Below are 15,321 nucleotides of genomic sequence, written 5' to 3'. Positions count from 1 at the left end.
AGATTATCAGAAGAGACTTTTGTCAAAGTGTCTTGAATTTCAACAAAGCGTTTGACTCTGTCTCACGAGTTCATTTTTTGTTACCCTTTGTATTCATCACCATTCTCAGCTCATTCAAAGTTTTAGTAATCCTTATTCTTTTCTTTAAAATAACACTTTTTTTGTATTTGGACTCTGTTACTATTCTTGCTTTGATCTGTTGTACATGTACTAAAAATTTTAATTGGTTCACAAGTTTCCTGTGTAAATGCATCAGTCTCCTTAAGAAGCTCTTCTCTTTTTATCCAAATAATATGTGTTTTTGTTATCAGAATTCTCTCATTGAGAAATGCCACTTATTTCTCAGTGTTGATTCTGGTCCTGAGAAATGAAGGAGCACAGTCTTATGCAAAGCATCAGTCTGACACAAAGTAGCCTAAAGAGGTGAGGTTGGGCTGATATGGTTCTATATCTGTGAGATTAAAGCAACACAATGGGGTAAGCAGACCCTAGTCATATTTTAAGGTATTTAGCATGAGATTTAGAATCTGACTATATATAGAATGTATGTATATATTTATAGACATATTATCTGCATCAACCATTATTCTGCTTATTATATATAAATATACTTTAAAATATGGAAATGTAGACTTAAAAGGAAGATAGGTTTTTAATATGAATGAATGAATGAATGAATTTGAAATTTAGAACTGGATTAAATAAATTTGAGGATAAAAAAATTCAAGAGTTGGGATAATTTCCTTGGTGTAAGAATTTATACTTAATGGCATTATCAGTCATTCTAAATATTATTTTTACATGTCAACTCCTCAATTACCATCTCTCAATCCCACCTCACTATGCCCCAAATCTTGAGAAAGGGCCTAGTCAACCATATATACATTACCTACCTGACCTTTCTCTGACCTCTCAGAAATCTGCTCTCTCCAAATCTAGGAGACACCTCAGATCACAGCCACCTTTCTCCTTCTTACCCCAAACAATAAGAAGATAGTCACTCCCTTCCAACTTTCCTGTCATTTCTAATTTGACAACTAATTGCTCCTTATTATTCATAATCAGATCAAGTTAAAAGGTCCCTTATCACTTTTTCAGCCTTCTGAAAGAAGATATGATCAATAAAGCAAATTTGGAATTTATCAGCTCACCTATTTTTGACAGAGCTCTAGCAAATGTCCAAGTGGTTGACTTTCCCAGGTATCATGATTAATAATAGTACTTGCCTGGATACATCTATACATTACAATGTGTACATATGTGTATATACATATACGCACACACACACATATACATACCCTTTAGAGCATGGTGTCAGGCTACAAAAGAAAAGATGCCTGAGGGCTAAAGATTAACTTAGAAATCTACAGAGTAACATCATCTATGTCTTATTGTATTGCATTTATTGCGCTAAGGATTTCCCAATTTTACCTATTTCCCACATTTAAATTGGGTTATGCAACTTGAGTTTGACACTTCTATCTTAGGGTTATCTAGTTCAACCTTGTATTCTGCAGATAATTAAACAGGTTCAGAGATAGGGAATGATTTGCTTTAGGTTATGCTTTATTAAATGTCAAAAGTCAGTATTTGAACCCAGGTCCTCTGAATCTAAATCTTCAACCTGTTCAGATTATTTCTCTAAGGTATGCGATGATAAGTAGCTTGGTATGGGGTATATAGAAATAGTTTGATGTCAGGAAGACCTGGGTACAAGTTCTGTCTCTGCTACATATTGGCTTTATGTCCTTGAGCAAATCATGAAATCTTAGGGCTCTGGGTAATTCTTAAGAGTATGATATGGCAGAAAATTTGGTAACCTGCAATGGAAGAGGGAATTTTCCCACTCAGGAATTCATAATGTCAATGAAATCACAAATCCAGTCCTAATCCTACTATATATAGTACATATCTCTATTTATACAATATATTTTCTGTATCATTATTATTAATATAATTATAATTATTGTATGTGGAAATACAAGAGTGTGCATTCAAAAAGGAAAACATAAGTTTTAGTATTCTTTTATATGTAATATGGAAGGGATGCATTAACATGAGTACAAATACTATTCTTACAAATCTGTATTTTTCTTAACTAGTATATGATACTGTTGTTCTCCTTCCAACCTTTTATTCTTTTTTTTTACTGGAACAACACCTGTACTATTTCTAGAACACAGATGCTACAAGATCTGGGACATAGAATATTTATGTTTTTATCACAATTGCTTTCCCTTGAGCTATGTACAGCAATATATTTTCAGATATACCAAAGCTATCTAATATTCCCCATTTCTGTAGAAAAAGGTGTCACAAAAAGTTCATATTTTACAACTTCTTTTCAGATTCTGATCCAGTAATAAATGTAGGCATTATCAGTGGCAAGGGATAACTAATAAAATGTGGCTCCATTGGCTATCAACAAGAGGGAAATCTATACTTTTGACATTATATATCATCACTGATATTTGCTCAGTAAAATATAGGCAAACATACCTTAGAAACATATGTACTTTTTTATTCAACTTGCTAATTTTGTCCAGAATCTCATCTTTGGAAGGAACCTCAGAGGTCATATAGTCTAGCTCATGGGAATCTGCATCCCATCCTTTTCTTTTATTGGAAAGGACTCAGAGTGATTCCCTCCCATATAATTTGCATGAGCAAAGGTTAACAACATTATTATTCTCTTTTACTGGAGGGAAGTGCCCATGCATGTATAGAGAGATCAGAAGGGAGGCCAGTTTGCCAGGAAAGAAGGCAGGAAAGAAGAGGTCCTGAGAAATGCATGGTGGCAGCCAGAGGACACTGGAAACTTAAGTTATTCATCCCTTATTTAGAAGAGGACCAATGACATCAAGGGTCATGTCTTGACTTTAGTGAGAATTAGATTTAAGTGAGGCAAAGTCACAAAGTCACCTGCCTTACTCTTCCAGAGCCATTAAAATCTATGGCAGGACTAAAGCCAGCATAGCTCTGGAAGGCCCAGGATGCTATGGATGACATTGGCACATTCATTGTCTGACCAATATCTAAGCCTTTCCCAATGGCTGCTTCACCCACTTTCATCGAGATTGAAACAAATTGTTCTCATTCACCCTTTACACCAGGAAGAAGTCTTCACCTGCCTGGGGTAGATGTCTCCCTAACTTACTAATGGGTTTCACCATCAGTTACCCACAAGATGGTTTAGCCAACATATTGGGTTGTAGCTGCCATGTGTATTATAGCTTCTTGGAGCCATAGATGAGAGCTGTGTGAAAGGTAGGCATGAAGGTAGATCAGCAGCACTGCCAAGGGGTAAACAAGCCTCATTCTAGAGGTCCTAGTCCTCGCTGATTGTCCCATATAACCCAGAGACTCAGTGTTATATGAAAGTAGAGAAGGTTAGCACTCCTCTTGATAGAGATGAAAGAGGTGCTAGTGGCCTTTATACTATGCTTATGATTAAGATATTGCTTTGTGGCATCTAATCATGGGGTCTTGTGTTTTAGACAGAGTGAAAAAGAAATGGCAAACAGTGAAGAATCTACTGTAGGAATCTCCATCTCTTCCCTGCTCCTTAGTGTACATATTCTTGACTTCCTTTTACTCTGCTGAAGGAATATAGTGTGATAAAATTGCATATTTTTTAATTCCTGTCCTGGATAAAGTCTAAGTAACCCTAGACTAGTTGCAGCCCTGGACTTCACCATTACCTTGGTTGAGTCTCCCTTTAGTTATTATTTTTATATCCCATTATTTGGATTTTTGAGATGAATTTGCCTTTTCTCTGTATCATGCTATTGTTGATTTAGTTTGGACTCTCATAATTGCCCATGTATGTATGTGCTTCTTGAATCCAACATCAGAGTCTCCCCTGTCTTCCTTGCACTTAGCCAAACCTCCTGGTAATGGCATCAACTTATAAACATGGCTTCTCTGTAGTTTTGACACAATACCAGCTGTCTGTACTGCTTCCCAGCTGGCTGGCAGTAATAATTCCAAGCTTAGTATGCTTGGGTCTAAACTCAGCAGTCCTCTGCCAGGCTATTTGGTCGTTGCCAGGATGCTTAACCCCTTGACTTCCACCACTCTTCATTGGAGCTTTAAGTTAGATAATGGGCATGATGTCATACAACCAGTATGCGAAAAAATTAGAACTAGAATGCAGGCCCTCTAACTCTATGCCCAGTATCCATGCAATGTATAAGATCATAGATTTAAATCTGGAAGGAACTTAAGAGGTAGAATGCAACACTCTTGTTTTAATAATTATCATTTATATAGTAGTTTAAGATTTGAAAAAAATGCTTGACAAATCATATCATTTGATGTTCACAAGTACCCCATGAGGTAGGCACCACTAAGATTAACCCATTTTGTAGATAAGAAAGCTAAGGCTGTTGCCACAGTTACACAGGTAGCAATTGCTGGCAAGGAGTGTTTTTTTGTTTTTGTTTTTGTTTTTTTTAGGAGAGAGAGAGAGAGGAGTTGCACAGAGGGATGGGATATGGATCTTTGGTTTTGTTTTCTTGTTGTTATTGTTGGCTTATGGAACTCCAATTAAGTAAACTCATTCTGCCAATAAGGATTGGCAAGAAGTTTGTAAAATAGGGCCTCTGGGAATTGCCCGAGACACTGGGAGGACATGACTTTTCCAGGTCATATAGTCCATATGTATCAAAATCTCAGTTGAACCCAAGTCTTCCCAATGCTAACTCCACTTCTTTATCCTCTTTGCCAAACTTCTCTCAGAAACGTGGATGGAAGAATTCAAGTTCAGAATTTTCTTGATTTCAGGTAAAGCCCTATTTCTAAAATGTCAGGATGGACGTTTTTTCTATTTCACACAGGAGGTAACAGAGACCCAAAGAAGTTAAACAACTTACCCAAAGTCATACAACTAATAAGTAGCAGAGCAAGAATTTGACCATAAATTATCTAGCTATACATTCAGGGCTCTTACTATTATACTCTTACTACAATACTTATTATTATTACTCTTAAAACGATTGGTGAATAGATATATTCTTAGACATAAATGGTCAGGATTATAATTATAAGAAGCTTGTAGTCATTTAAAATCTACTTAACAATAAGAATTTAGCACATAGCAACTCAGTCTGCCTAAGGCGATCTCTATGCAATAACTCAAACTTTTTTTCAAAGTGTAAGTAATAGAGGCCAGCAATTTAGTGGCCCATATTATCTCTACTAGTTCTCAGTAAATGTTAAAACAACCATACTGGCCTAATCAATTTTATTTCCTTTTGTTTAAGAGACTGAACTTCCTACCTGAGTAACGACTAGGTACAACCAAGTGACAAGTGGGGAAACTACCAGTAAAGCAATCTGTAGACCCTAGCAAAGCAGTGGCAAATAAAAACAATAGATGACAATGGAAATATAGTATTTTTAATTACCACTAATTAGTTATAGTTATAGTCATCATAGCCATTGTTATAAGAATTAAGCTAGAGGGGATGTGGCAAAATTGGGACATTAATGCATTGCTAGTGGAGTTGTGAATTGATCCAACCATTCTGGAAGGCAATTTGGAACTATGCTCAAAGGGCTAAAAAATAATGACTGCCCTTTGATCCAGCCATACCATTGTTGGGTTTGTAACCCAAAGAGATCATAGATAAACAGACTTGTATGAAAATATTTATAGCCACGCTTTTTGTGGTTGCAAAAAACTGGAAAATGAGGGTATGCCCTTGAATTGGGGAATGGCTGAACAAATTGTGGTATATGTTGGTGATGGAATACTATTGAGCTCAAAGGAATAATAAACTGGAGGAATTCTATGTGAACTGGAAAGACCTCCAGAAATTGATGCAGATTGAAAGGAGCAGATCCAGAAGAACATTGTACACAGACACCAATACACTGTGGTAAAATAGAATGTAATGGACTTCTGTACTAGCAGCAATGCAATTACCTATGAAAAATCAGAGGGATTTATGGTAAAGAACACTACCCACATTCAGAGGAAGACCTGCAGGAGTGGAAACACAGAAGAAAAACAAATGCTTGAACACATGGGTTAATGTGGACATGATTGGGGATGTACACTGGAAACTACCACACCAATGCAACTATCGACAATTTGGAAATAGGTCTTGATCGATGACACATATTAAAACCAGTGGCTATGGTGGGGGGGGGGGAGAGGAGGAAAGGTCAGGGAGTGAAGGGGAAAGTAAGAGCATGAATCATGTAAACATGTTAACTTTTCTAAAAAATAAATATTATTAAATGTTAAAAAAAAGAATTAAGCTACTCATATCAAATGGATGTGAGTTTTCATTAACTTGTCAGCCATTCAACAGGCATTTATTAAGTTTTTTCTATGTACCAGGTAAATACTGGCAATACCAATATGAACAAAAGAAAGACAGTCCCTGTCCTCAATAAATTTACATTCTAGCAGGAAAAGACCACACATAAAAGAAGCTGAAGATACATACTTTCCCCTCTGAAGGTTTCCTGCCAGGGATCTGATGAAAAAGTTCTAATTTCATCTTGATGAGAAACGAAGGAATATCTGACCTGGGTGACCGCCTTCAGTGGAGTTTCTAGAAGGAACAATTCAATCAAAGTTGAGAGTCAGTCAAATGATATTTCCCAAGTATGAATTCCAGAGATAAACTGATCTTTCAGGAGAAAGAGATTTCTGGAGCATGGTAGAAAAGTCCATATTGCAGCTTGGTAAGAAATCATACAAAGTGTAGTTCTTATAAAGATCATAATAGTTAAAATATTGAATCAAGGATCTGCATCTAAAAGGACCTACAAAAAACAGCTAGTACAATCCCCTCATTTTACAAATGAAAACAAGGATGTCTAGAAAAGTTAAGTGACTTGTCCAAGAAAACATGATAATAAATATTAGAGGCAGGATTTGAACCCACATTTTCTATATCTTGAGTCCATATTCTGTCCATTGTACCAGATGTAAAAAAAAAAAAAAAAAGAGCACTTTTTGAATTTTTCTTTACCAGGAGTACTTGTAATTCTGACTTAAGGGCACCCCTCCAGGCTGGACCAAAATATACACACTTGTCTTTCTTTGGTCATCTGTATACATGATTTAAGTTAAAGTTTCCTTGTTAGCAGAAGGGTGCTCAACATGAAGACTGACAGTCTAGAATTTTAGGAGATATAAAGAGACCCTTTTGAGCACTATTTGGGGAAGAACATAATCTTAAGGTAAGAAAACTAGGCTTAGCTCCTGAATTTGAGGAAAAGAATAGATTTTAGTTTTTAAGCCTTCTCTATAACTTTGCAAACTTTTCCTTCTCTCCATTATTTTCACGCTCTTGAAATTTCCCAGTAAATATTAGTGGTAATAAATACACATCAGATTTGACTTAGAAAACTTACATTAGGATATATGCTTATTTCAGAACCTATAGGGCAGGAAAGATGTTGGAAACCTGTAATCCTATATCTAGATAAACTCTGCAGGTGAGAATACAGATAGATCAAAAATGGGGCAAGAGTGAAGAGTCAGGGAGCAAAACTTTGCAGTCCCCAGGTGGAAGGAAAGTTAAATAAGAAGCAGTACATGGAGACAGACCCTAGGATTAAGAGTAAACAGAAAAATTTACCAAATGTAAAATAAATAATTTTGATTATATTAAATTAAAAAGGTTTTGTACAAACAAAAACAATGCAACCAAAATCAGAAGGGAAACAACAAACTGGGAAAAAATCTTTATAACAAAAAACTCTGACAGAGGTCTAATTACTCAAATATACAAGGAGCTAAATCAATTATATAAAAAATCAAACTATTTCCCAATTAATAAATGGGCAAGGGACATGAATAGGCAATTTTCAGATAAATAAATCAAAACTATCAAATAGCACATGAGAAAGTGTTCTAAAACTCTAATAATTAGAGAAATGCAAATCAAAACAACTCTGAGGTACCACCTCACACCTAGCAGATTGACTAAAATGATAACAGGGGAGAGTAATAAATGCTGGAGGGGATGTGGCAAAAGTGGGACATTAATGCATTGCTGGTGGAGTTGTGAAATGATACAACCATTCTGGCTAGCAATATGGAACTATGCTCAAAAGGCTATAAAAGAAATGCCTGCCCTTTGATCCAGCCATAATATTGTTGGGTTTGTACCCCAAAGAGATCATAGATAAACAGACTTCTATGAAAATATTTATAGCCGCACTTTTTGTGGTGGCAAAAACTGGAAAATGAAGATGTGCCCTTGAATTGGGGAATGGCTGAACAAATTGTGGTATATGCTGGTGATGGAATACTATTGTGCTTAAAGGAATAATAAACTGGAGGAATTCCATGTGAACTGGAAAGACCTCCAAGAATTGATGCAGAGTGAAAGGAACAGATGCAGGAGAACATTGTACACAGAGACTGATACACTGTGGTACAATCAAATATAATGAGCTTCTGTTCTGGAAGCAATGCAATGACCCAGGACAGTTCTGAGGGATTTATGGAAAAGAACGCTACCCACATTTAGAGGAAGAACTACAGGAGTGGAAACACAGAAGAAAAACAACTGCTTGAAGACACGGGTTGATGTGGACATGATTGGGGCTGTAGACTTGAAACAACCACACCAATGCAACTATCAATAATATGTAAATAAGTCTTGATTGATGACACTTGTTAAAACCAGTGGAAATGTGCATTGGATATGGGGGGGGGGTGGCGAAGGGAGGGTGAAGAGGAAAGTAAAAACATGAATCATGTAACCGTGGAAAATTTTTCTAAAAAAATAAATATTTAAATCTTAAAAAAAAAACAAAACACTTTTCCCCTGGCTGAGAGTTTGACTATCAATTAGCTGCCAATTCCCTAGGCATATCCCACATTTTAGGATTAATCAATACCAGTGCTCCAACCCTAACGTGTATCCTACATTCAAAATATCTGTTCCTTCCTCCCTCTGTCTGCTCCTCTCTCATCCAGAAAATAACCCCATAAAAATCCAACAAGCTGAGATGCCCCACTATACCAGGCATTCCATTTATACTTGATCAGTTTGCACCCTCCCTGACTACCCCCCCTTGTATTTTTAGTATTCCCTCCTCAATAAACCTGACTTGCTTTACTTTCCTTCTGTTGACTCTAATCCTATAGTTTCTTATCTCTTGTGGCATTCTTCCCTCTTCCTTGTATTATAACTGGGAATCAGATACCTCCCTCAAACTACATTAAGGCAGAGGATCTTGGAGAATCCTCATCTGCCTGCAACTTTTTATGGAGAGAATTGAAGAATCAGCTCATTAACAAATTAACTGCATCTGGCTTCTATTCTTTTGCCAATGGAAGGCAGCTGGGAACTTAAAAGAACACTGAGCTGATTGATGGAATGAACAAAGACAGGACAGAGTCTCTGTAACTTATCAGTGCTCTGAGGCACAGTGGACAAAGCCTTCAGTTCAAAGTTAGATTAGGGTGATCATTGAGGACATACTGATCTTAAGATAGTTTACCCTCACAACAAGTCCAAAAATCTGTTTGCAAATAGAAGATAATCAGCAAGTTGTTGGGAAGATTTGAGGAGAGCTAATAGATAACTTAGAGAAAAAATTTTGATGAAAAGAACAGAAGTGATCAAAACTTCTTTCCACAGACAACTTCTATCTTCTGAATTCTCTCGGACTCAATATGGGCACATATCATTCATTTTCAATGAAGGAATGCTTATGGAGAGCGGTTCTAATGCAAAGAAGGTGGATCACTGAATAAGGAATCTGGAGAACTTCATTCTAGGTTCAGTTACAGTAACTACTTGTGAGACATTTAACAATTCATGTCACCTCTTTGAGCCCCACTGTCCACATCTATAAAAATGGAAGTTGGACTGCATGGTTACACTCATCATAGGATTATAGACTTACAGCCCGCCAAAAACCATGCATACCTTTGACCTACTGTTATGTTAATAAATAACAGATATTTTGGAGAAGCAGATAATTATGTCAGGGCCAGTAACCTTCAAAACACAGACACAGATTGACAGGCTTCAGTGAGAAGGTAGGGGGTAAGACATTCCTGGCTCTCCAACCCCTCCCCCCAAGCAGTTGAGGTTTCAGTTGGAAAAATGGAGACTGACTGAGGTACTTCTGGTAAATTTCTGTTGAGGCTGAACTCTAATGATGTTCCTCTTTTCTTTAACTTATATTCCTCACAGGTCTGATAGAGGAATAAGTAGAAGCTAGTTATCTAAATGTTGGAGGACTGAGATAGATGATCTTCTTAAATCTGGCAGCTGACAGGATTCAAGCTAGATGACCAGACTTGAGTAGTGAGTATTCCCCAAATAATTCCCAGGCACAGATATTGTAGGTAAAGCTTATATTAAGAAGTAAAAGGAAAAGCTAGAGGGGGTAGTAATTAGGGTTTTGGATAAGGAAGGGGTGACCCTGATCTGTTAGGTTGAAGCTGCCCTTCCCCCCCACAGGAGGGGGTGAAGGGCACTTAACTACACTGGCTCTCTTGCTAATAGTGAATATATCTAATCACTAAATCACTAAATAATTATTATATTGATATTGATAAGGACTAATCCTAATAAACAGGCTAACGAGTAAAAACCACAATGGCTTTGCCACAATGGCCACTCAGGTGAACCCCCCATGTCAGGAGCAGTAAGCAGTGATCTGCTTACCTCAGCCCCCACAAAACACCTGTCTCAACCCTTCTCAACTGCCCCCTCACCCAAAGTTCTCCAGGGGGGGGTCCCCTAGAATTCTGGGTGAGGCTGTCCCTCTATTTTGTAGGGATTCCGTGCTTCCATCTCTACATAACACCTACCCATATTCCTATTAGGGCTGTATCCCCAGAAGATCAAAGATAGGGGAAAAGAATCTACTCATATTAAAATATTGTACCCTCTTTTTTTGCAGTGACTAAGGACTGGAAACTTAAGGGATGTCCATCAATTAGGGAATGTCTGAACAATCTGTGATGTATGATTTTAATGAAATACTATATTGCCATGAGAAATTAAGAACCAGATAATCACATACACACAAAAATACCTGGGAAGACCTAAAATGATGCAAAGTAATAATAATAATAATGAGAATAATAAAATAAAATGATAAATAGTGAAATGAGCAAAACTTGGAGAACTTTGTACAACATAACAGCAACAATGCACAATGATCAACTACGACAACAATTATCAGCAATGCAAAGCTCTAAGAAAACTAAGAAGGGACTCATGACAAAAAAGGCTCTCCATAGCTATTGAAAGAACTGATGGTATCCGAATGCATAATGAAACATTTCATTTTTCACTTTATTTCCTTAATGTTTTTTACCTAGTACAAGTGATATGTGTCTTTCATAACATGATGAACACTGAAATACATATATATATAATCTATATCATTTTTCCTGCCATCACAAGGAGTGGGGAGGGATGGGATGAAGGGAGAGAACATGTATAGAAAAATGTCAGAATATGATTATTTAAAATTGTATCTATATGTAATCTTGAAAAAAATATAATGTTTTTTTTTTTTAATTATGACTTGAAGCTGCCTTAGAGGCCATCTCCTCTAACCCCCTCATCAGCACCTATCCTCCAGGATTGTTGTGGGGATAAAACAAGATACTATTAGTAAGGCACTTAGCAAACCTTAAAGCCAGGGGTCAGCAACATATGGCTCTTGAGCCATATCTAGCTCCACCTCCCGAACTGCCAGTCCCAGCAGAGCCCCAGGATGTGCCCCAGGGGGCCTTCAGACCCCGCCCCCTATTCCAGCCACTTCTGCCTCCATCCTCCTCCTCCTTCCACACACGTTTATGGCTCTCACTGCCAAAAAGGTTGCCAACCACTGCTTAAAGTGCTCTGAAAATGCTAATTATCATTATAAATGCTAATTATTTTACAAATAAAGAAACAAATGCCTAGAGAAGTTATATAATTTGCTCAAGATCATATAGCTACTAAATGGCACAGTAGGAATTTTGAACTCAAGTTCTCTGACTCCAAATCCAGTATTGTTTTTGTTTTTTGTTTGTTTTTAATTTCTAGCTCTCAATTTCTCTGATCTGAAGGCAGAGTGTAAGAATAAGTGAACAAAATATACTTGCTCATTTTGAGAAGATTACAATCTAGAAAGCTAGCTAAAACAAACATGAAACTAGAAGAACATAAGTTCCATTTCTTATAGTACATGAGACTCATGAGGGTTTGAGAAGAGAAAGAAGAAAAGATTTCTTGAAGGAATAAATATGAAACGAATCTTGAAGAGTAAGATTTGGGCAAGTGGATATTACGCCTCTAATGATGGAAATCAGAGGCCAATTGAGAGATAACTTAATTTATGTAGGTAGCCAATGAATCCTAATATTCTCCTTTTTTGATAGGGTTGAAGTATAAATGTTCCTCTATCCAAAAAGTCAGGGTTACTAGAAAACAAACTATCTGAGAATGAGCAAAAGACTAAGACCAACAAGCCCAATGTAGGAAGCAATCTGATTAGAAACCATGCCTCCCTTCTAATGTAGAAGGAAACAAACCTTTGAGGAAATAATATTTATTCCCAGGATCCACAGAAACTGTCTTGGCAAGAAGGTTAAGCCCCATTAAAAACAAAAACAAACCAAAACCCACAGGGTTCTTAAGGGAGGGCAGAACCAAATGAAAACCCTTAAAGATAAAGCATCTCGAACTGATTTCAGATGTCATTAGGGCAACTTGTCACCCAGTGAGAACTATATGGCTACTCTATAGTATCCAAGTAAAGATTTCTTTCAACTCAATAGGATAAAAGACTTTTGTCTCTGTCACCTTACCACCAACACTTCTTTCCCTGGAGTCTTTCTGTCTCTATTTTAACTTTATCCTTACCCTAGCTCCTTGCCCTGATCCATATACCAGCTGTCTGCAGCACCATCTTACATCCCTTCCTGAGGGACTGAAAACACAGAGATCCAGATGGCTTTTCAATAGACACAGCCCATATTTTAAGGGTTGAAGGTTACTGCTTATTTGTTTTTAAGGGTAAATTCTGGAATGTTCCATAGTTCAGAGCTGTTACATTCTAGCCCCAAAAGGCACTATTAATGATATGGCTGACTACAACTCCTCAGAAGGAAACATGAAATTTATTTGCAACCATCCTACTGCTTCGTTGTGAATCTTGCAGTGTATTTGTTTCCCCTACCTATAAAAGAGAGATATTATGCTCCATCTATTTTCAAGAATACAGTAAGAAATAATGAGGCTATATTGTAATGTAGTTCTTTCTTTTTAACGAGGGGCTACAAAGAGCACAACAATGAGAATATTTTGCACTGAGGCAACATTTATACTAGTAAAATGAAGTGGAGAATTGAGTCAATTAGCAGGTAATTCAAGTAAAAAGTTATTGCTATCACATACATATATCAGGTGAAAGTATTTTGGGGAATGATCCTAATTCTACTTTCATTTTACTGGAAGAGTTTTAAACTTATAATAGCCTCTTGATTTCAAAAGTTCCTATCTTTACATGATAACAATATGAATTAGATAATATATTACTTAATGTTATCTGAATATTTCCTGCCTCTGATGCAAGGCTATGTGATCTTATCTAATTAATTCGCCTGTCAGTATCCAATGGAATTCTTGAAGACTTCAATTTTTAGAGAATAGTCTAATTTTCAGTGGTCAAAAAAAGAAAATAAGATCTTCATTAGGACCTCCCTTCCTCAACAAATGAAATCCCATGATCAGTAAAAAAAAATACACAAAATATAGATATAACACTAAAGCTTGATGAGAATGATGATTTTAATATCAGATACTGTAATATTTGGCAACTGGATAAAGCCCAGAAGCTGGAATCAGGAAGTTTGTTGTTGTTCCGTTGTGTCTGCTTCTTCATGACGCCATTTGGAAAAGATACTGGAGAGGCTCTATTTCCTACTAAGACTTATTTCACAGATGAGCACCTGAGGCAAAGAGGTTTAAATGATTTACCTAGAGTCACACAACCAGTAAGTGTCGGAGAAAGGATTTGAAATCAGGAAGATAAGTCTTTCCTTTACAAGCCTAGAATTCTTAACTACCTCACCACCTAGAAAACCCAAGTCTAAGGGCCTTGGATATTTATGAGATTTATATCCCTAGGTAAATCATTTAATTACTATGTGCCTTAGTTTCCTCAAATATAACACGGGTATTTTTAGGATACAGTGAAATAATATTTTTAAAACATTTTGAATACTTAATTAAAGCATTATATAAATGCTAACTATTATTATTTTATTTTTATTAATGAACAAGCTAATAATCATATTCTTACTTTTTATTCTTGATCTAATTTCTTTGTCAAAGTTTGCTTTCTGGTTGTAAAGAGATCTACAAAATGACAAAAGCCTATGACTACTATGTACACAAGAGAATTTGCTAGTTATTATATTCTTTTTTTTGGATGCTTTAATTTATCATTTCAATTTCTTTGAAAACAATATTTTCTACAAGTTATTTTGATTCAAATTTTAAGTAAAGTTGAATATTGATTTATAATAATTAATATTCATGTTTACTTAGTCATATATGGTTTACAAAATACTGGCCTCATTCTCCTGAAATTTTTTCAAATCAAGAGCTACCTAGACATTTCCAACTGGATGTCCTAGAGGTATCTCAAATTTAGGGTGTTTTCCATACCAACTAGTCTCCTAAATTTCCCTATTATTATCAAGAGTAACAACATTCTTCCAGGCATTAAGACTCACAACCTTGGTTTTATCTTCAATTCTTCATGCTTCCTACCTCTAAATATTTAGTGAATTGAAAAATCTGGTCATTTCTGTTACATATCTTGCATATGTCCCTTATTCTCTGACTTACACAAGCCTCTTGCCCAGAATACTGTAATAACCTTATTTGTGGTCCCTACCTCAAACCCCTTTCCTTTGTAAGCTATCTTTCATATCATCATCAAAGTTTCTTTCCCAAAAGACTAGTTCAGTGTTACTTTCTCTCTTTCTCTGTCTCTCTGTGTGTCTATCTCTTTCTGTTTCTCCATCTCTTTCTCTCTCTGACTCTGGCTCTGTTTCTCTCTTTTTGTCTCTCATTGTCTCTGTCTGTATGTCTTTGTTTCAGTTCTGTCCCTCTGTCTCCCTGTTTCTCTCTCCCTTTTTCTCCCTCTGTGTTTCTCTATCCTCCTCCTTTCTCTCTCTCTCTCTTTCTCTCTCTCTCTCTCTCTCTCTCTCTCTCTCTCTCTCTCTCTCTCTCTCTCTCACACACACACACACACACACACACACATACAGACACACACACACATCCCTACTAAACTCAAGTGCTTCCCTACTACTGTTCGGAT

General features: G+C 36.5%; 1 pseudogene; it reads left to right on the top strand.

Moving 5' to 3' along the window:
- The first annotated feature begins 3,367 nt into the window (after positions 1-3,367).
- LOC123243506 lies at positions 3,368-3,488 on the top strand (annotated as a pseudogene).
- Positions 3,489-15,321: the final 11,833 nt, after the last annotated feature.

The sequence above is a fragment of the Gracilinanus agilis genome, chromosome 3 (assembly GCF_016433145.1).
Source record: "Gracilinanus agilis isolate LMUSP501 chromosome 3, AgileGrace, whole genome shotgun sequence".
NCBI lineage: Eukaryota > Metazoa > Chordata > Mammalia > Didelphimorphia > Didelphidae > Gracilinanus > Gracilinanus agilis.
This window is presented reverse-complemented; position numbering and strand designations above follow the sequence as displayed.